Source organism: Protopterus annectens, chromosome 7.part0 (assembly GCF_019279795.1).
Source record: "Protopterus annectens isolate FY-2018-M chromosome 7.part0, PAN1.0, whole genome shotgun sequence".
NCBI lineage: Eukaryota > Metazoa > Chordata > Ceratodontiformes > Protopteridae > Protopterus > Protopterus annectens.
Genome location: NC_056739.1, coordinates 1854778517 through 1854803155, shown reverse-complemented (window position 1 = coordinate 1854803155; position 24639 = coordinate 1854778517). Strand labels below are relative to the sequence as shown.

Here is a 24639-nt window from a genome sequence, read left to right as displayed (position 1 = left end):
CCTCAGGAACCTTCCTCATCCAGTCAATCTTTTGGGCTGACTTACCTCCACTAGATGTAATCTGATCTATGCTCAGGTCTGGAGAGGAGACTGAGGCACCTGGTGCAGCATCACAGTTTATGCTGAAGAGTTTTCTTGCTTTCTGTCCTAACTTTCTCCTCCACGTATTCATCTATACACATCTGTATACATCCAAGTCAGAAGTGCAATGATTGATAAGCAACAGTTGCTGGTACTCACTGTGGCACCGATACAAAATTTATAAAGTCTCTGTTTGACTCAAAATATGCTCACCACTTCAAACAAAAAGAGACAGTCAATTCGATAAAGTTCACAAACATCCAATGCTGATGTGTCAAAAGCACAATCACAGCTCGCTTTCGCGATGAAAAACCACCAAATGCAGGAGTAGTAAAACATAAAATGGTTTTATTCACAGTAAGCTGCCTTCGGCTTCTTCAGACTGTATAACAATTTGACATAGTTAAAACAAACATTTAAATACTCTAGTGCGACTGCTCATTGGTTAAGACCACGAGTATGTCATGAAACACAGAACTTCTATGACCGGGAGTAACCCTGCACTAGCAGAAGTAGTTTAAAATAGTTTAAAACACATAGCAGAATTTTAGAAGTCACAATAGATATATATATATATCACTCAGTGCGGCAGTGTCTCACATGTTAAAATAGAGTTGATCCGACTGTTTCAAGATCATTAAAAAATGTCTATAGACATAAATATATCATAGACAAGGCGCTAACGCCAACACATTCAAATAGATGGTTACCTGATGTTATTAATGCATAAAGAGGTCAAAAGAGCTCTAGGTTGACATAACATTTGAAAGTATGTCCATTCTCAAAATCGCAACAGTTGCAATGATGTTTACTAAATGCCGCACACCCTTGCGTGCATTAGTATCAGTAGTTTAAAAGAGTTTTAAACACATAGCAAAATTTCAAAAGTCACATTAAAAATATATATATACCGCTCAGTGTGGTAGTGTCTCACATATTAAAAGTGAGTTGATCCAACTACTTCAAGATTGTTTAAAAATGTATATAGGCATAAATAAATCATAGACAAGGCGCTAACGCCAACACATTCAAATAATATTAAGATGGTTACCTGATGTTATTAATGCATAAAGAGGACAAAAGAGCTCTCAGTAGGTATAACATTTGGAATTATATCCATTCTCAAAATCGCAACTATTGCAGTGATGTTTACTGAGTGCCGCACACCCTTGCGTCGTGGTGACGTCACCTCGTACTGCAACGGCCACAAAACAAAAACAAACAGCTGACTCTCAGAGGGAGAACGTGCATACATTTCCTATTACAGCCAGCACGGAATAATTATCTGTTTAAAGTGCGAAAATAACAACATAGACACTAGGAAACATATCTTAGTATAAAAAGACAACCTATTTAAAAACTATGAGTACGTTGTCTACCATCTGTAAACTTTCCTGAGGCGTTTCCAAAGCATGCGTAACCCTCTCCTGTCATATGGTAAAAACAAAGCATGAAAAAACTTCAATGCATCAATCGAAGAGGTACAAATCAGCAATATTTACAAAGATCGCATACACAACGTATTCAAAAGTAATAAGACATATCTGTAACAGATACGAATCATGTAAACAGTGTAAGAGCCTTATCTAAAGACATCTAGAAATACCTAGGACGATAATATGACATATTCAAAAGGCCAGTGGAAAAGATGGTAAATGAAAATACTCCTAGGTTATATTAAGAGTCTGTGGGGATGGGTGTGTACTTAATCATGGTGTAGGATGTTTATACTAGCGAGGGATAACTATGGAACATCAAAATAGGGAATCTGGATTGCCTTATCCATAATAGACTCCCTTAGCCTGATGGAGCTAGTACAAACCATAACTACTCTAAAGCTTCTCTATCCAGATGAACCAGGAAATTGTCCTTGAATTGATGACTATAACAGTTTATGCTGAAAAAATGCTAACATTGGTATATTAAAAAAGAAAAATGAAGTATCTATTATGTCATCTCAGCATATAATAAATAAAAGTTAGTCTCAAGAATGCATACATATGTAAACAAAGACAAAGTAGGAGAACAGAGGGTAGTGAATAAAATGGCCCATGTTTCTCTCTCAGTATGAGGTTAAAATCATTATTTGTGTTTAGGGGCTCGTAACTTCCTTTTCCTTAAAAAAGGTTTGATTTGAACTTTATCATTGAGGCCCGGATAATGGTCAGCCCTGAGTCTGATAATCCACTTCATCTCACTCTCTAAAGTGTAGTTAATAATGTCTCCTCTCGCACCTGGTATGATCTTTTGAAGAATAAAAAACTTAAAATTATGGTCAGTCCCTCTTTCCTTGTTATGTTTTGCTAGTGCATTGAACATGGAACCTACCCTAATGTGGTAGATGTGCTCCCTAATGCGTTCTTTCAGAGCCCTATTAGTCTTCCCAACATAAAAGGCTGGGCATATCTCACAAGTGGCCATGTAAACAATGTGTACACTATTACATGTGGTGTTCGTCTGAAAGTTGTATACATGTTTAGTAATAGGGTGGGTAAACGCATTGGTTCCATTTATGTAAGTGCACTGATTGCATTTACCACAAGGCATCGTGTTAATGTTATTCATATGCTCCTTATAAGTACTATATTGATTCCTGGGAAAACACAAAATTCTTCTCAAATTCGGTTGGTTCTTATATACCACTTTTAATTGAGGTCCCACTACATCCTTAATGTCCTTGTCTAATAGCAAAACATCCCAATATTTTTCCATGATGTGTCTAATCTTTAAAGAATCTTTGGTAAATAACATGGATGCTCTACTAGTATTCGTAGATCTAGTTGCTCGTCCATGTTTGCATTGATTGAAGGTTCAGAAAAATATGGTTTGGCTCTATTCTCCCTCAGGTTTCCAACATCTAATGTAATGCGTTCAAAGTCCGCATATCATAGCCTCTTTGCATAAACTTATTCTCTAATTCAGCTAGTTCCTTAGTATAACCTACCTCTGTGGGGTTCAACCTCGAAGCCCTAATTACCTGTCCTTTCATGACGTTATCAAAAACATACCTAGGGTGCATACTTTCCTTGTGGAGTATTGTATTCCTGTGGCACGACTTCCTATATACTGAGGTGTTCAACATCCCATTACTGAGCCTAGTGATGTTGACGTCTAAGTAAGAAATCTGATCATATGAATATGTGGTGGTAAATTTCAAAAAATTGGTGGAATGATTCAATGAATGATTAGGCCAGCAGATAAAGGAGGACCGATAGTACTAATGGATGTCCTTGACTACAACAGGAGAATGTATCTCCTCCTTGAGGATTCGTCTTCGTATTTAAAGATTGACATAGAATTAGTTAAGGAGAAAGTTCTACAGATATCCTATACTTTGGATGAATTACTTGCATCTAATAACATAACCAAAGAACTGTATAATTATTTCAGAGTTTACAACCCCCTCGTTCCCATTATACAAGGCCTCCCCAAGGTTCATAAATCACACACAGAACCACCCATGAGACCCATTGTTTCAGGCCAAGGGTGGGTGACAGAACCTTTGTCGATTTTCATTGAATACCATTTGAGACCCTTGGTTAATGATAACCATACTATTCTGAGGGATAGTAAACAGTTCCTATTGGATTTATATTCCTACATGAAGTACGTAGAAGACGATGCATCATACTTATTGGTCACACTTGATGTAGTGAGTCTATTCACTGTAATCCCTAATGAACTAGGGATACAATACATTCAAGATTACTTAAAGGCACACTCTGACTTTATTCCTGAGAGAATAGACTTCCTCACTTTATTATTAGAAATTGTCTTAACTAATAACATCTTTATGTTTGGAGAGGCATGTTTTCTCCAAAAGGATGGCGTAGCCATGGGCACGTCCTGTGCTAACAGCTACGCCAACCTTGTTATGGCCCAATGGGAGGAAACTTTCCTCTTTGAATCTACCTTCTACAAGGAACATGTAGGTATCTATCGTAGGTTTGTAGACGATTTGTTTTTCATTTGGAAAAGTGATGTAGATACACTATTGAGATTTATAACTGACTTGAATCATTCCACCAATTTTTTGAAATTTACCACCACATATTCATATGATCAGATTTCTTACTTAGACGTCAACATCACTAGGCTCAGTAATGGGATGTTGAACACCTCAGTATATAGGAAGTCGTGCCACAGGAATACAATACTCCACAAGGAAAGTATGCACCCTAGGTATGTTTTTGATAACGTCATGAAAGGACAGGTAATTAGGGCTTCGAGGTTGAACCCCACAGAGGTAGGTTATACTAAGGAACTAGCTGAATTAGAGAATAAGTTTATGCAAAGAGGCTATGATATTGCGGACTTTGAACGCATTACATTAGATGTTGGAAACCTGAGGGAGAATAGAGCCAAACCATATTTTTCTGAACCTTCAATCAATGCAAACATGGACGTAGCAACTAGATCTACGAATACTAGTAGAGCATCCATGTTATTTACCAAAGATTCTTTAAAGATTAGACACATCATGGAAAAATATTGGGATGTTTTGCTATTAGACAAGGACATTAAGGATGTAGTGGGACCTCAATTAAAAGTGGTATATAAGAACCAACCGAATTTGAGAAGAATTTTGTGTTTTCCCAGGAATCAATATAGTACTTATAAGGAGCATATGAATAACATTAACACGATGCCTTGTGGTAAATGCAATCAGTGCACTTACATAAATGGAACCAATGCGTTTACCCACCCTATTACTAAACATGTATACAACTTTCAGACGAACACCACATGTAATAGTGTACACATTGTTTACATGGCCACTTGTGAGATATGCCCAGCCTTTTATGTTGGGAAGACTAATAGGGCTCTGAAAGAACGCATTAGGGAGCACATCTACCACATTAGGGTAGGTTCCATGTTCAATGCACTAGCAAAACATAACAAGGAAAGAGGGACTGACCATAATTTTAAGTTTTTTATTCTTCAAAAGATCATACCAGGTGCGAGAGGAGGAGACATTATTAACTACACTTTAGAGAGTGAGATGAAGTGGATTATCAGACTCAGGGCTGACCATTATCCGGGCCTCAATGATAAAGTTCAAATCAAACCTTTTTTAAGGAAAAGGAAGTTACGAGCCCCTAAACACAAATAATGATTTTAACCTCATACTGAGAGAGAAACATGGGCCATTTTATTCACTACCCTCTGTTCTCTCCTACTTTGTCTTTGTTTACAAATGTATGCATTCTTGAGACTAACTTTTATTTATTATATGCTGAGATGACATAATAGATACTTCATTTTTCTTTTTTAATATACCAATGTTAGCATTTTTTCAGCATAAACTGTTATAGTCATCAATTCAAGGACAATTTCCTGGTTCATCTGGATAGAGAAGTTTTAGAGTAGTTATGGTTTGTACTAGCTCCATCAGGCTAAGGGAGTCTATTATGGATAAGGCAATCCAGATTCCCTATTTTGATGTTCCATAGTTATCCCTCGCTAGTATAAACATCCCACACCATGATTTAGTACACACCCATCCCCACAGACTCTTAATATAACCTAGGAGTATTTTTAATTTACCATCTTTTCCACTGGCCTTTTGAATATGTCATATTATCGTCCTAGGTATTTCTAGATGTCTTTAGATAAGGCTCTTACACTGTTTACATGATTCGTATCTGTTACAGATATGTCTTATTACTTTTGAATATGTCGTGTATGCGATCTTTGTAAATATTGCTGATTTGTACCTCTTCGATTGATGCATTGAAGTTTTTTCATGCTTTGTTTTTACCATATGACAGGAGAGGGTTACGCATGCTTTGGAAACGCCTCAGGAAAGTTTACAGATGGTAGACAACGTAATCACAGTTTTTAAATAGGTTGTCTTTTTATACTAAGATATGTTTCCTAGTGTCTATGTTACTATTTTCGCACTTTACACAGATAATTATTCCGTGCTGGCTGTAATAGGAAATGTATGCACGTTCTCCCTCTGAGAGTCAGCTGTTTGTTTTTGTTTTGTGGCCGTTGCAGTACGAGGTGACGTCACCACGACGCAAGGGTGTGCGGCACTCAGTAAACATCACTGCAATAGTTGCGATTTTGAGAATGGATATAATTCCAAATGTTATACCTACTGAGAGCTCTTTTGACCTCTTTATGCATTAATAACATCAGGTAACCATCTTAATACTATTTGAATGTGTTGGCGTTAGCGCCTTGTCTATGATTTATTTATGCCTATATACATTTTTAAACAATCTTGAAGTAGTTGGATCAACTCACTTTTAATATGTGAGACACTACCACACTGAGCGGTATATTTATATTTTTAATGTGATTTTTGAAATTTTGCTATGTGTTTTAAACTCTTTTAAACTACTGATACTAATGCACGCAAGGGTGTGCGGCATTTAGTAAACATCATTGCAACTGTTGCGATTTTGAGAATGGACATACTTTCAAATGTTATGTCAACCTAGAGCTCTTTTGACCTCTTTATGCATTAATAACATCAGGTAACCATCTATTTGAATGTGTTGGCGTTAGCGCCTTGTCTATGATATATTTATGTCTATAGACATTTTTTAATGATCTTGAAACAGTCGGATCAACTCTATTTTAACATGTGAGACACTGCCGCACTGAGTGATATATATATATATATCTATTGTGACTTCTAAAATTCTGCTATGTGTTTTAAACTATTTTAAACTACTTCTGCTAGTGCAGGGTTACTCCCGGTCATAGAAGTTCTGTGTTTCATGACATACTCGTGGTCTTAACCAATGAGCAGTCGCACTAGAGTATTTAAATGTTTGTTTTAACTATGTCAAATTGTTATACAGTCTGAAGAAGCACTGTGAATAAAAGGATTTTATCTTTTACTACTGCTGCATTTGGTGATTTTTCATCGCAGAAACGAGAGCTGTGATTGTGCTTTTGACACATCAGCATTGGATGTTTGTGAACTTTATCGAATTGACTGTCTCTTTTTGTTTGAAGTGGTGAGCATATTTTGAGTCAAACAGAGACTTTATAAATTTTGTATCGGTGCCACAGTGGGTACCAGCAACTGTTGCTTATCAGTTATTACTTGTTTGATTCTGCTGGTACCACACCCCGTGGTTTGGAACTTTTGGTTGTTAGAAGTGCAATGATGACATTATGTTGTATTGTCCCACATCTGTAGCAACTAAGCTAGTAAACCCCACACCCCCATTTTACACTTAGAACAACACTGTGCATGTGCACTCATGACTCCACTGTGGATGGAACATTAGGAACACCAGAGTGCATGCTCATACACACACACACACACACACACACACACATGTACACTTCTTATTATTACATGACTCTGACTATATATACTGCTTTAAACTGAGCAACAGTTGTGAATCTCCATTTATGTAACTAGAGTAAACACTGTAGTGATCCACAACTTGAACTGGGATCTTGCCTCCAGCTTCATAAATACTACATCGTTATTATATTACAGTAGAGAGTTGATCATCTGAACTAATTGGTACCTAGTAGTTCAGAAAATCAAACTGTTCGGATAATCAAAAATACATTGCACTGGATAAAAAACTTCTAAAATCTTGTTTTTTCTCCATACAGGAATATACTTTTTAACCATTCTGTGATTCCAGTGGACAATAAAGAATATTTTTCACACAAGAGCAGGCTACAAGCTCAAAAAACACGCACAAGTGAACATGTATAATGTTTTATCCTACCTGAAAATTTGGAAGGCTGTGTTTGGATAATTGACATTTCTGATAATCAACATTTGGATAATCTGTTCTCTACTGTATCAATAAATTCTACATGGCCATATACTACATCATTTTATTAATAATTCTTCATACTTTAGCAGCATAGTTTATTTTCTAAACACACAGACACACACACACACACACACACACACACACACACACACACACGGAAACAGATACCCATATTCAGCAGAGTACATTTGCTGTACTATGACTGATAAATAAATACCTAGATAAAGCCATGAATTGCTGTGTAATGAAACATGCAGCTTTAATGCAGTGTTGATACTTTTTGCATACAGTCAGTTAACATAATGAGCATGTCTGCTTCAGTTCTTGAGCTTGAATCAGTTTTATTCTTAATTAAAAATGTACTGTTTTAGAGGTAAATCATAAAAGCCTTGATATATATGAAATGGCACAACAAACTGACATCAACTTTGTCAAACTAAGAGTTTACTCTTATTGACATTTATAAATGTTTCATTGTGACTACATTTACAACAGTACAAGTTACATGATATTCAGAGTGCTTTGCTACAAGCCATTTTTGAATGAATAGAAATGTATTCTGCATTTAACATGGATAAATCTGATAGCACAGAAGTCATAATTAGCTGATGTATTATGCATCTCGTATAATCAGATTATAGGACTAACCTGGTCAAAAAATGTAAATAAATAAATAAAATATTACAAGAATGCATTTTATCATTACTTGCTTTTCATCTTGAATCTCATTTTAAATTAACCTAATCTTAGGCTTTAGTCCACAGCAAAATGCAACAGTGAATTTGTCCACATATGGACAGCAGCTGTAGTAACTGATCTTTCCTCTTCTCTAATTTTTAAGCAAAACCATAGCTTTTGACTATCTTATCTTTCCATGTTTCTCTTTTCATAAACAAATAGTATATTTTTCCATCAAATTGTTGTTTATTTATCTTAGACAGTATTGTTCCCTTTCTTGCAGTTGAGCATTTGCAGCAGCTCTGAATTACTTTATCTTTTATTAGTATCTGATTCTTGTAAGATGTATTGAGATATTAGAACTTTCCTAACAATACACTCTGGTGATGTTAGTGAATAGAATAAAGGCAGATAATGTAATATAAAATGTACAAGTGTGCCATAACAACAACTAGCAGTGCAAACAGATCAGGTTCAGTGATAAAGCTTTGTTTCAGAGTCCTTTACTTTAATAAAGTATAAGCACAAACCTTAACTAAAAATGAGTTAGGGACTATTTCAGCATGACACCCCAAGGGAAATAAATTGAGCGATTCATATATTGCACATTCTTGTCGAGACTATTGAGAAGCCTGACATGGTTTATTTTGGGAGGAAGTAGATGTATTATTTTATTAACTGAATATAACAAACTGCAAATAAATCCAAGATAGGGACGAGTAAAGAATATAGGCACCCAGTCTTTAATTAGGCAACTGTTAAGGCTACAGAAGATTACAGTGATACAGAGCTACAGCTGAATTTAGCAAAGATCACTGCATCACACTTTAGAGTACAATGGATACTCCTATACTACATAAAATGTATAATGTTCACAAGGTATGCAGTTAGAACATATCACCTATTAATAATGTCCTTCTGGAGATGCAGCTATATTAAACATAAGTGTCTCTCCTACTGTTTACCTTACCTCATGCAGCTCTGCAGTAACTCCATCTCTTAAAACCTGAAACCATCCTTGAATGACATTTTTTAAATTCATTCACATTTTCTGTCATGGTATGGCACATTTTAAACATATTCTGATTCAAGCCACATCTCATTAAATTCCTCCAAATGCATAATCTATTTGGCACTGCATGTTACCTTCAGAAAGCAGTTACTGGCTTAAGAAAGTGATTCTACAGTTGCAAGAAAAAGTTACAACCGATTACAGCCAGTTCAGCTTTTTCTGTTAACACTAATAACCGTGATGGTCTGTTTGATGGTATAGTACAGAGCTGTAAGTCACTGAGACAGTCATGCTCTTCATCAGGTATACCGTCCCAAGAGTGACTTTGGTCATAAGATTCTTTAGGAGTGATTATTACAATTTTTTCCTGACTTTCTTATCATGGAATGCATTGATGTCTATCAAAGCAAAATCAGGAGAAATTATGCTAAACATACAAACAACAGCCCTGTTTTCTTTCAAAGGATCCAAGGTACAAGTAAGGGCACACATACAGAAAAAGTACAAGCATTAACTGAAATCAGAAAACAGAAAACAGAAGTCAGAAAATTCAATCAGCATCAAATTTCTTAACATAAATCACAGAAAATAAAACAGAATACACAATCCCAAGTTCACAAGTATATGTGTCTTCTTCTATAAGAATAATCAAGATAAATGTATATTAATAACACACACAGAAAAAAAAAGCATATACAATATATAAAACTTTTCCATAACAAGTTAATATATACTGTAAATCAACAGTAATCACTCAGAGAGATGTATTACTGCATGATATATATCTAGCCTGGCTCAAAAGAAAATGACAAAGAGCATACAAAACATTTAGTGGTCTTATTGCTGTGGAATAATAAAGTATTGAGACACACAATGGTCTGTACACATATGCACACCTACACAAACAGAACAGGCTTCTGTCTCTCTCTTTCTCACACACACACACACACACACACACACACACACACACACACACACACAAACTGGCAATAAGGTCATAGTAAGTAAGCTCTGTATGTTGAACACTTTTTAACAGTGAAGTTACAAAATGTAAGAAAGAGCTTTGAAGCCAGAATAACAGCAGAGAACTAGCAAATGACCTATGCAGTGTCAATAATACCTGTTGAATTTGTTTAGACAAATAGAAATGTTTAAATGTATATTCGTATCATAAACTGGAAAAAATAATATATTACTTAAAAATGGATAACTGTGATGTCATTACTGACCATAACTTATGTAAATATTTATTTACATTGCGGTGGTGCTGCGGTAGCATTGTCGCCTCACAGTAAGACTATGTCCTGTTCGATTCTCAGCTAGAGCTTCTTCTGTGTGGAGACATGCGTGAATGTTGAAGGTTGTGTGTCAGAGCTGGCAACTCGGCACGTAAAAACCTACTGCCAATCATTAGCAGACCGGAGTTCTGCTGTGGCGACCCCTAACCGGGAAAACCCGAAAGACACAACAACTTGTGTAAATATTTAATTATATGAGTATACAGCTGGTCAATTGGTGGAACCAGGAAACCAAATGACACTTGCCTGTAATCATAAACACTGAATAATGCCAGAAAGCACAATGCCTTCTATTCTGAAATAAGTAGAATGAGATGATGACTGCACAGTATTTTTTATTTCTTATAACTGTCTTCTGCCACAGTTTCAGATTTCTATGCTTCTAGCACCAGTCAATAGAAAGATCAAAATATTTTGCCATTAAATGTTCATGCAGAGGGCTGTGGTCCCATGAATATCTTATCAGAATGGAGGGCAGAGAGAGAATCAATGGAGGCATTCAGGAGGGCATTGGACATATGGAAAAAGGTAAAAGAGAAGGTAGGGGTGGACAGCAAATAAAATGTTAGGGCACTTGAAAGGCACACTAGGCTGGCTTAGTATTTCCTTTTGCTATCAAACAAAAGGAAAGTAAATTTAATTGCAATATCAACTTTTTGTACTGATTATTTAAAGTGCAGAAGTAGTTATGCCATCACTGGTATGGCTACAGTAAAAATAATCTATATTTTAATTCACCATTTATTTTACTTCTAATGATAAAGTCAAAATCAGGACATACATTATGGTACTACTTCATGATATATTATAGGAAATGTAACTCATTTGTTAGCAGAAAAAAAATTACCCAGTTAATTAGCTGTACACTACAGGGTAGGTAATCGATTTGAAATTCTGTTTTTTTTTTTTTTTTCCTGTGGGGTAAGCACTGTTGCAGAGAGACAGAAGCCTGTTCTGTTTGTGTAGGTGTGCATATGTGTACAGACCACTAAACATTTTGTATGCTCTTTGTCCATTTTCTTTTGAGCCAGGCTAGATATATTGCCAAGTGCTAAATGCAATAAAAAATCTATTGGCTTAGAGCCAATGGTGCTTGATTTTTTTCCCCCTAAACATGATGTACTAAGTCAAATAGCTGCCCCTCAGGGACATATCTAATCACTACCGAGGGCAGACATGATGCCTTTAATATCTCTTCAATTATAGTGCTATTCATTCTAGAGCAAATGCAGTTTGTCTCTTCTTAGTTATTACTGCCAACTCAGGATAACAGAATGTTTTTTAATGCTCCAGTTTAGATTTCTACCAGTCTCTTTTCACTACACATACTGCTTATTAAATCTTTATGGCCAAAATGACATCTGTGGTGTTGGCAATGGCGTTCAAGGAGTTTCATTTTTTCATGTGTATTATTTATTTATTTTAATGGAACAAATACTGTGCTACAGATTTAAAAAAAACAATGCCAGTGGTGAATATGGTTAAGAACAGGTTGAAGACTATTAAAATCAGATAGCATATGAAACTATGAATTTAAGAAAACTGTTATATGACTATATTAAATTCTAATGTTGGGGCAGAAAAAATACGTATACGTAGTACAAAAAGCATTTTGAGCTGCAATTTCTTCATTAATTAGCAAAGTACAATGCTAACAAAAACAACTGGGTGTGGTATGGAGTCATTCAGAAATATAAACAAGTCAAAAGCAGAATCTATTCCTAAATCAAGACAAATAGAACCATTAAGATCTTGTCAGATTTGCTGTTCCTACAAATATGGACAATGATGCTGGTTCAGTAAATATTCTATATATTTGTAAATATAATTCATTCACTAGGTTCAGTAATTTAAACGGATTTGATTATGAGTATTGTGCTATGAAGCACTAAGTTGTTATACATTGTTTTTAGAGATGCCATTACCTACAAAATAAAGCGTTTAGTGAGAAACAGTGTTGGGTTTGTCATGACTCCACCCAGACTACTTGGAGCTGTCATGCCGTGTGGTTCTGAAATTAACATGACACAGACAGAAAGTTATCCTTGCTAAGATGAAAAACACAATGCAAGGAGCTGGATTTTGCTAACATAAGCCATTATAGCATTCACCAACACCCAACAGATGAACTGGTTAATAAAACATCCATCAGTCCAGAAGGAGAAACTATGCATCCCTAGTTCACCCCTACTGTCACCACGTTTTCTGCATTTTATGGTAATAGACAAACAAAACAAGGCACATACAGCACAAATGGCTGTGAGAAGTCCAGTAATGTGTCTTTCAGATGGCCACAGTACCAAATACTAATATTTAATTAAGGTACATTGTAGTGACATACTAGACTGATACTCACAATTTGGTGTCAACATTGCTGTCTGGTGTGTTTATCTGCACACATAGTTTATTTTGTTTGAATTATTTCATTTGTACAGAGAGTAGATCTCTACAAATACTGACTGATTTGCCTCAAGTACACAAAACTTTAATCACAAAACTGCAAAATAGCATGTGTCCAAAGTGACTTATGTGGAGGGAAAATCTCCTTTTCTTTACATGGGAGGGACTAAGTTCTACGTACCCCATACTACTTAATATAGTCACTTCTCCAATGCTTTTGTATAAAGCAAAAAATAAGTAATTGCACTTCTACTTTCGTCAGCAAATTCAGAGAAAGACAATATTTTCAAAACACGATTGTCTATACAATTCAGCATTAGTTTTCAGCTTGTCTGTACAATTCAGCAGCACAATCAATGCCCAGAACGAGTTCCAGTAAATAGAGTAATGTAATAACAATTGTATTACGTAAATTCTTATGTCTTCAGTGTATAACAGAAGACTGCAGTTTTAAGAAAATTGTAAAAATTAAAATTAAATTTTGGTGCGCTGTTGTACACTTCATATGCTGTGCAGGTAAACAACACTGTTAGCATAATATCCAGTAACTTCAGCCTAGAACTCAATGTTCATGAAAAAAATGAAATGAATATAATAAAAGTGAGCAATACTTAATATGACAATATGCTACATAATTAATATTATTAAGTAAATAAATACTGTAGAACTGTAGTGCAGTCAAATGTATTAAATTACATAAAACATCAAACAACAATGTGTACTTTTCTGCAGGAAAGGAAGTAAATAAGCCTTAGGCTAATATTAAAGTGATGTATTAAAATGATATGATGCTGCTTTTAAGAATGTCATTATTAAGTGTATCTACAGAAAGTTATTACTTTATCTCATCATAACATTTGTGCATTATTACTAAGTATATGAATCTGACAATAGCACACGTCACTTATTAAGAAAACATTCTATTGCTGAAAACTCAGAAAAATAGATACACAAATATGCACCTGTCAGCATGTGTGCATACATTTAGAGAAACACACACAAAGTCTCTGTCTGTCTGCCTTTTTCTCCCACACACACACACATACATACACACACACACACACACACACACACACACACACACACACACACACACATATATATATATATATATATATATATATATATACACACACACACACACACACACACACACACATATTTGTATGTTACATTGCATGTGTGTGTGCATATTTGTATCTTTCTCTCTTTCTCTTTCAATCTGTTTCTCACTATATATATATATATATATATATATATATATATATATATACACACACACACACACACACACACACACATACACATATATATGTATATATAGAGCTGGGGTGCTTCTGTGTGGAGTCTTCATTTCCTCCTTGTGTTCACATGGGTTTTCTCCTGGTGCTTCACTTTCTTCCCACATTCCAAGCAGTAGGAGGATTTGACACCCAAAATTGATTGCAGGGGCAAGTATGTGTGTGTGTGTGTGTGTGTGTGTGTGTGTGTGTGTGTGTGTGTGTGTGTGTGTGTGTGTGTGTGTCTGTAAAGAACAACTGTGGCAGAGCTAGCCACCCGGCAATATGAACACTGGCTGGAAATGACAGTCAGCGTTGATGTGACATCCTGACTCTATATGCAAAAATGGGAAAAGGGTAGTTTTTTATATATATATATATATATATATATATATATATATATATATATATAGATATATATTCAGGTACATATAGATAGATATATGCATATGCAAATACAGATATAGTCTGAGAATGAGAGAGAAGAAAGCTATGTAGAAATACAGTATATACATAGGTATATATACATAGATATATACATATGCAAATAAAGACAGAGGCTGAGAGAGAGTGGGGGGGAGAGAGGGAGAAGAAAGATATGTAGAAATACAGTAATCTTGTCAACTTGGCTATGTTGTAATAAAATACATACAAACAAAAGAATTAAAAAAATAAAAATTACTACACTTTGCTTAAAAGTAAGAATAATGCAATAAACAAATAAAACAACCGAAAAATGACTTACACACATATACACATTTATTCCCCCCTCTTCATTTTAAATGCTGAAAAGTAAAAATAAAGCTTGTGCTTGTGTGTGTGTGTGTGTGTGTGTGTGTGTGTGTGTGTGTGTGTGTGTGTGTGTGTGTGTGTGTGTGTGTGTGTGTGTGCGTGTGACAGACAGAGAAATGGGAGAGAGGCAGAGAGTAGATTAACAGTTTTCATAATTAGTTGATGATATTTTCTGCCTTAGGAATTTAGTTCTGATTTTTTTTCTTTTGTCAAAATATTTCCTTTTAAATGAAATATTACAGCATCTTGAAATCTGCAGAAAATGTTCTTTTCTAAGCTATGACATGGCAGATAAAGGGTTGTATTACTCCATTTCATGTACCTGTTGCATCTTGCATCTAGTTTTTCTTTCAGTTTCCATCTAAACACTTTTAATTGTTTCAGTGAATTAAATGAGCATATCAGCCAAAAGCATCAATAAAAATTAAATAAATGTTCAATTTCATTAAAGATTGAATGTATTTACACTGGCAGTCTCTTGCTCTGTTCCACTCTTTATCTCTCTATCTCTTTTGGTACCTTAAAGTCACACTTCTTTACTTCATAGTGTATTACATTTGTTGTAATTAAGAAGAATGACTCTACACAATAGATATAAAATCCTAGTAGCATGTCCAATATTTTTTGAATAACACACACAAACATACAGACATACAAACAGAGACATACACACACACACACACACACACACACACACACACACACACACACACACACACACACACACACACATACACACACACAAACACACATGCACGCACATGCACACATGTACACACACCCTGTAAAGAAGCCTCAGTGCTAAATAAAATATTTGTATATTACGGAAATGAGATTACCTTACCTTTTCTGTTCTGCTTCTCTTTTTCTTCTTTATCACCCTTTGTGTGAGGACTGTTTCTACAGTGTAGCTAGATAATGCAGTTTAGAGTATTTATGGTAAGGAAAAGAATTTCAGTATCACCAAGGAGGCTTGACTTAAAAGTGAGTGACATCAAGGCAAGAGATTTTCTCTCTGTCTTTTTCCCTTTTCACTTTTTGTCACCCTTTTTAATACCCCTGTCAGCATACATGCTGATCATCCTGGGCAATGTACAGGAAAATGACAAAAGCCTCTCTTTATATGAGGTGTCCAGACAAAAGCCGGGGCTCCTTTTACAAATGGGGAGGAGAAAGAGGGCTGTCTCTTAATACCCATGATCAACCCACAGGTGGCCTTTCAATAACACGGACACCCATGACATCATCATATTGAGGGAGATGAAAGAGAGCAGAATGAGAATGTTTTTCTGCGTGTGTGTGTGTGTGTGTGTGTGTGTGTGTGTGTGTGTGTGTGTGTGTGTGTGTGTGAGAGAGAGAGAGACACTGAGAGTGAGGTAGAGACTGTGACTGAAACAGAGACAGAAAAGTAAGAGAGACAAGAGAGAGAGATAAAGAGGGTAAGACAGACAGACAAACATACAGAAATAAAGAGAGACAAATAAAGAGAGACATGGCAACACTGAATAAGATTAGGAAAGATGGGGAATGACAGAGAAACAGAGACAGCAAGTGAGAGACAGAGAGAGAGAGAGACAGAGAGAGGGTGAGAGAGACAGAGAGAGAGAGAGAGAGAGAGAGAGAGAGAGAGACAGAGAGAGAGAGAGCTTTCATTCAAAACAAAAGTCCTTTGAGGGACTATACAAAGAGATTAGAAATATCACTGTCTATCCAGCAGTACTAGTGAGATACTCAGCAGCTGTTGCTTTTCCTCTAGCTTTCTGTTACATGTTCCATCCTGTAGTCATGATGCAATGCGTTTGCACCGCACTGTAATGGGAGCTGTTGTGCCAGTAGTGATGCCAGGCTAAGGAAAACTGATTAAACATCTGTTCTCTCTTTTTATTTCCTTAGCCTGGCGTAATACCTGGTATCACAGGAACCTGAGCATCTCTTACATTGCTTTAAATGAAAACTGGCTTTGAGACAAGGGGTTACCCTTTTCAAGCCTTATTTTCTTCCTTTCTTTGCACATGATAAAGTTTGCAGCCTAGTTATGCTTTCATATTTTGTACCACAAAACCTGACTGGCACCCTTATAATTCATACAGTGAGAAATCTGCAGTTAAATAAGCCATAAGAGAAAATTGTGGCTTCAAAATTCAGCCTAGATTTTGCTGTCATTTCTTACGTTAACATCTTAACCTGCATCATGTCTGCAACTTTACTGATACACGGTCAGTTTGTCCTTTCCTCTTTCCCTCAGACCAGCCATATCCCTTAAGTGTATAACCCTACATTCTACCTGCTTTCCCTAATAATGACCATGTTCTCTGTATGAGAACACACTCTCCATATCAGCTACAGGAGTGAATTAAGTCAAAACAATGGCAAACATCCAAAAACATTACACTTCTGACTTCTTTGAAACAACTGTTTATTTAATTCATGTTTTAAGGATAGGCATCATTGGGCATTTATAAGATGCGTTACTGTGGAGCAAATCAAGCTATTAAATGCCTCTCTCAGACCAGTGGTTCCCCATTCCAGTATAAAGATGTAAAGACTTCTCAAAGCATTTGACAAATGTAGGTGTTAAATTATATGTTCTGTGTTTTAATACAAAAATTGTGCATCTGTTTTGTTCTGGAACCTTGCTCCCCACTCACTGGTCAGACTGAACCTTAAATAAAGGAAGTATCAGAAAGGATTTACTGAGCATGTACAAAATCACTTCTGCTCATTGTATTTGGAACACTCACTACAATGTTTAATGATTTAAAAGTTTACCTGCCTGAGACACTTCAGAGGCAAAAAAAAGACCAGAAATAAGCTCCAAGAAAATACCGTACTCATTTTCTGTAATTCTTTCGTCAGCCTGCTTCTTTCACATACACAGACTCATAGTCTCACAAAGGCACATACACACCTGCAAAACAACATAAAAAAATGGGTATATACATATTTTTATTAAACGTAATTTGCAGAAAAGTGACCCTCTTCCTTTCATTGTCGGGTAAACAAGCAACCTAAATAATCTTTTAAAGATGTTTTGCTCACCTGTTACGTAGTACACTAATCTACGTATGCTTCTTCCTTTTAAAGATGTTTTGCTCACCTGTTACGTAGTATACTACATGCTTCTTCCTTTTAAAGATGTTTTGCTCACCTGTTACGTAGTACACTAATCTACGTATGCTTCTTCCTTTTAAAGATGTTTTGCTCACCTGTTACGTAGTATACTAATCTACGTATGCTTCTTCCTTTTAAAGATGTTTTGCTCACATGTTACGTAGTACAGTAATCTACATATGCTTCCTCCTTTTAAATATGTTTTGCTCACCTGTTACATAGTACACTAATCACGTATGCTTCTTCCTTTTAAAGCTGTTTTGCTCACCTGTTACATAGTACACTAATCACGTATGCTTCCTCCTTTTAAAGATGTTTTACTCACCTGTTACGTAGTACACTAATCACGTATGCTTCTTCCTTTTAAAGCTGTTTTGCTCACCTGTTACATAGTACACTAATCACGTATGCTTCCTCCTTTTAAAGCTGTTTTGCTCACCTGTTACGTAGTACACTAATCATGCATGCTTCCTCTTTATTGCCATTGCCGCTCTTTTTCTTTAGTGATTTGCAATTCTGTTGAACTTACAGTCATAAGGACAAAGGACATAAAGAGCATAAGTGTTTGTGAGGGGTGGGGTTTCGTATAATGGTTATGGATTTACCTCACAGACATAAGATACAGGATTTGATTCTCACATTTGAAAGGGAAATCGGCTAGGCTTAAAATGGCGCAAAAGGACAGCTAGCCTAGTTCTTATATATGAACTTATGAAACTTAACATGTCTTCCCTTGACTAGTGTCCAGACCCTAATTCCACACCCCCATGTGCCTCGGAAATGGCAGCTCAACTGTAGCTGCAACCTACATGCTACTGCAGAGCTGTGCTATGCTGCTTTTACTGTACATGCATTATTTGGTTTTATGTTACATTACATAGTGTTGTCATATATAGGCACGGTAGTAGAAAGTTGAAAGCTGAAGACAGAGTAGCCGTGAATCGTGGGTGCGATGCTGTGATGAGGAAAGGAGAATGTGCTCTCATGAATGTTGTAACCTTATCTTTATTACCTAATGTCATATGCTTTTCAAAGCAGCACCTGAGACTGTTACAAATATTAAAAGAGCCCTAAAGAAGGAATACTACAGTCCATCCCTCGAATGAATACGACAGGAATATTTGTCAAACTGTGCTCATGACAAATGATATCACTGCCAGTAATATATATTGTTACTGCTATGTCATATCAGCTTTGTCTTATATCTCACAGTTTACAGCCTGCTTATGAATAAGTGATGGTTTCAACATTATTCCATGGCACAAATAAGGGAAAAGTGTAGGTGTAGTATTTTCCATATAGTTATTGCCTTATAGTTTATGTTTCAAATCAGTTACAAATTGACTGTATCTATCTAGCTACCAATATCAAGTAATGTACATTAAGAGAAATGAAGTTATGGTTCAGGGGGTCACAAGATCTGGCAGAAATACTCAGGAATGAATGGGAGCATGGAAATGTTTCCATAGCTAAGCAGACAAAAACTGTTGGGAGAATGGAGGGGTAGTTCCCAACATTTCTGAAATCTCTTTATTTTTCTGTATATAAAGAAGCCTGATTCATTAATGCATTTTTGCAGTAAATAGTATCACTTTTTAAGAAACCTTGCAGTATTATGCTTACAAAAATAATAAATCAGAATTGACTCTCATATATTTAGATAAGAAAGTTAACCTTCCTAAGTGTATGCTTGCATCTTTGACATGAAGCGTGATGCATTTTGCTTTACATACCCCTCTTGTTTAGAGTGGATGTCAGCATTCTCCATGAAAGCTAATTGATTCATGGTATCTTCTAACATGCTATTGTTTAACTGTGCCTCTCCCAATCTTTTGTACAATGGTCTAAAATTAAATAAATAGTGTGTGTGTGTGTGTGTGTGTGTGTGTGTGTGTGTGTGTGTGTGTGTGTGTGTGTGTGTGTGTGTGTGTGTGTGTGTGTGAGAGCAGGCAAATGAGTGTGTACATGTGCACATACATGCATAAGTATGTGTGAATGCATACATGTATGCATGCACATTCATGTGTGGGGGAGAGGCTATAAGTACAGTCTCCCAGTATAACGGCCTTCAGATTTCCCACATTTCTCCTAACAGTGTAAATGATGAGTGCATTCAAAGCATTTGCCTAAGTCAGCACCAGTTGTGCAAATTCCAGAATGTTGTAGGCATTTGGAAAAACTAAGCTAATTCTCAGATCATTCATATCATTTAAGTTTTCTGTTTTATGCACTAATAAAGCATTTTGCATCTGAAAGCTAATTTAGATTTTCACATCCCTTTCTTTCTCATTATAAACATTGGATAATAAACAACAGACTTAGCACTAACAGTTAACTCTGGCCACTCGCTAAAAGAGATGGAAAATGATGATAAAAGATAATTAAGTGGAAAACTAAAAAATAACACTTTAATAATACTCTTTAAGAATTTCTGCAAGTGTTCAGAGAATTTGGAGAAGTTATTTAAATGTTTTGAGCATCTGGAGCATTTGGCTGATTTAAGCCCTTTTTAATTAAAACTAAAACAGAAGAATGAAATATGTTCTGAATGTCTGGAGCTTTCAGAGTAGATCTCTAAATGTTTAGATTGTTTCTACTCTGAGCATGAGCATTTGAGCCACTTCCCCGAGGCCAGCATGACAAGCCACAGTCAGCATGATTTTGAACCATAAGCTATTAAATAAACTCATACCTCTCATAAAGTGAAATATTGCTTAACTTTTTCTTATTTATTAAATTTTAATAAATATTCCTTCAGAGTAGTCACACAGAAGGTAATATCATGCATATAGTCTCAATTTGTCCAATTTTAAGACCAGGATAAGATTGTAATATATAATTAAACTATTTCCCTGTTTTCTCTGTAATTAGCTGCTAAAAGAACATGCATGTTTACCAAAGCATTTAAGAAATACATAGTCTAGAAATCATTTACATGTATTATACCAAAGCATTTAAGGAATACGTAGTCTCTAAGCCATGTATATGTATGTATACCAAAGCATTTAAGGAATACATAATCTCTAAATCATCTACATGTATGTATACCAAAGCATTTAAGGAATACATAGTCTCTAAATCATCTACATGTATGTATACCAAAGCATTTAAGGAATATATAATCTCTAAATCATGTGTTTTGTAAGCTATTTGCATTTAAGCAACACATAATCTCTAAATCATGTGTTTTGCATGATATTTGCATTTAAGGAATACATAATCTCTAAATCATCAGTTTTGTAAGATGTTTGCATTTTAGGAATACATAATCTTTAAATCATCTGCATATATGTATATCAAAGCATTTAAGGTATACATAGTCTCTAAATCATCTATATGTATGTATACCAAAGCATTTAAGGTATACATAGTCTCTAAATCATCTACCTGTATGTATACCAAAGCTTTTATGGAATGCATAATCTCTAAATCATCTATTTTGTAAACTATTTGCATTTAAACACTACATAATCTCTAAATCATCTGTTTTGTAAGCTATTTGCAGTGAAGGAATATATTATCTGTAAATCATCTGTTTTGTAAGCTATTTCATTATATTTGTCTGAGTTCTGCATGATGGCACAACAATTAGCATTGCTGTCTCACAGCTGTTGGTTCTCTGGTTCATATTGCAGGTGGGGTGCTTCCTCTATCGAGTCTGCATGTCTTTCTTTTGTCCAAGTGGATTATGGACTTTCACTAGGTTCTCCTTTTCTCCTCCCACATCCAAATATTTTATGTTAAGAGAAGTGAAAATCCTGGAAAGAGCCTATATGTGTGTGCTTGTGTGCATGTGTGTGTGTGTGCGTGTGTGTGTGTGTGGGTGTGGGTGTGTGTGTGTGTGTGCGTGTGTGTGCGTGTGCGCGTGTGTGTGTGTGTGTGTGTACATTTAATCATGCGAGCATGTGCACGCCAGTGTGCAGCCTGTGTCTTTTACAACAATCTCTCCCTTATGCTTACTGAGTGAAGGGAATAGGTCACAACACAACCCTAAAAAGGAAATAATATGTAAATGAATGAATTCATTAATTGTGTAAAACTGTATTTAGTTAATTCAGTAAGTGTACCTACTTTTGTTTTAACATTAAAAAATGAATATTTTTCTACAACAGTTGTTTGTAAGATATTCAACTGTTCTCAGGGATATGTATTTATGGTTCTCCAAAAAATGAAATTCTTTTTCCATGAGATGAAGCTTAGGCAATATACTGTGAATTTAATTTCTAGACATTACCATGATTTTATTGTAGTGCATATATATAACAATTAAGACATATTATTGGTATATAAGCAAAATTAAAACAGATTCTTGGTAAAGAACACTCAGTAAACAAGCTGGCAGTGTTATAAGTAATAAATATGAAAAGAACTACAGATTGTGGTGAATGCCTGCTGTGGACTAAAGTGCCAAAGTCCATAAAAATCCAGCATTTTCTAATACACAAGCAGTTCAAATGAAGGATTTACTAGAATTTTCCTAGAAAATGGAAAGTTTGTGTTCCTGTCTGTTTTCAAAAATCAGTAAATACTATCCAATGTTTTCTTACAACAATAATGTGCATTTAGAAAGTTTTTGTTCTTTTTCATCTTGTAAAAATGACATATGAAAAAAATATTTCAAAGTTAGTTTTGCTACTAGATAAATATCTTGACGTTTATTCAGTTTTTGGACTGAATCAGATATAATAAAGCACTTTGCTTTGCACTTCTGTGTGTTGAAATGATTTCATTTTAATTATTAAAAATGTGCTTTTAACATTTAAGCTATCATGTCAGTATCTTAATGCTGAATGCATTAAAGAAGAGACAGAAATTGCTTCAAGCAGATACATATTCGCTGTTTATACATGTTAATTCTTCTCTTCTAACCATCTACTGCCTCTTTCCCAACTGTTTATAGAAAAGATTGAAAAAGAGATGGAAAACATGCAAATGACAGAAGCTTGCTCACCTGACGTGGAGCAACGGTTCGCAAATGATATATTTACATGCTGTACAGCTTAAATGCACAATGCCATCTGGGCTGCACTGTAGGTAGAATTAACATGTGCAGAAAGTAGAGAGGTGGAGGTTAATTGAAATGGAGCATTTAATCAGAAAGACGAAGAAACAACTACGTGGCACTTCACAACAAGCGTAAGATACAGCCATATGTCCCCCAAAATGATGAAGATTCTGCCAAGAATGTACAAAGCTCAGATCAGAAAATTGTACATGGATATTTATCTGAAATTAATATCTTAAGCACAACATTTCTTGAAACGCATATAGTAAGCTTTGCTGTAGCCATTTGTCAGAGAAAAGGCAAATACTTTTTTGGCACAGCGAAAAGAATTCTCCCTTCTCTCTTCAAAGAATGTCAAGACAAATATAATTTTTTTGAAATGAAGTGCCCAGATTAGGTTAATTTAAACACTATGATTCAGAAGTAGAAAAAAATACCAGATCCACTCTTGAGAACTATATTTGAGACTGATAGTTAAATGCGAGGAGTAAACAGGAAAGTAGTGCTAAAATGTAACATTGCAGCAATGCTATTTGAATGGAGGGAGTTTAACAAAAAAAATAAATAAATAAAGAAGTCAATATGTCTAACACTGAGCATACCAATGAGGATTGCAAGACAGCAGAATCATGAATGTGGGCCAGAAAGGCAATGTATCTCCCTACAGCCAGCAACAGATCCACTATTGATATGCAGCACATTCATAAATTCAGCTACTGTTCTTGATTTAATAACTTTCTCGGCAAGACTGTTAAATTCACATTTTTTTCTGTGTAAAGCAAATGCATCTTGAAATTACATCCGAGTGGTGCTGTCTTTTTTTGGGCCTACTTTTTCTTGGCTATTACCTCTGCAAGTTGATAATCTCTCTTTCTTAATTTTACAGAATTAGTTCAATGTTTCGGTCATATCCCCTATTTCTGTCACTTTCTCCCTCTTTATGTCTGTCTCTCTCTCTCTCTCTCTCTCTGTCTCCTGTCAAGGTATATCCACTAAATTCTTTTAAAGTCTCTAAATAATTCTCATTGTTTTGACCCTATATTCTGCTAATAGGCCAGTGCAACTACTATGACTCATTTCAAATAAAGTGATCAAAATGAAATTTCCTCAGTTTTAACAAACACTACTTTTTTGATGGTGCATAATGTCTCAACCATATATCTCCAGAACCACTGGTACAAGTATAATCAACTCTAAGGTTCCCACACCTTCCATGAAA

The 24639-nt window shown here is 35.5% G+C and overlaps 1 long non-coding RNA gene across 3 annotated transcripts in view; it reads right to left on the bottom strand.

Annotated features, from left to right (window-relative positions):
* LOC122807252 overlaps nucleotides 1-16659 on the bottom strand; it is a 1461171-nt gene extending 1444512 nt beyond the window's left edge. For all 3 annotated transcript variants that reach the window (XR_006365609.1, XR_006365610.1, XR_006365608.1), the window contains exon 1: nucleotides 16149-16659. This is a non-coding gene — a long non-coding RNA (uncharacterized LOC122807252). The remainder of the gene's footprint in view (nucleotides 1-16148) is intronic.
* Nucleotides 16660-24639: the final 7980 nt, after the last annotated feature.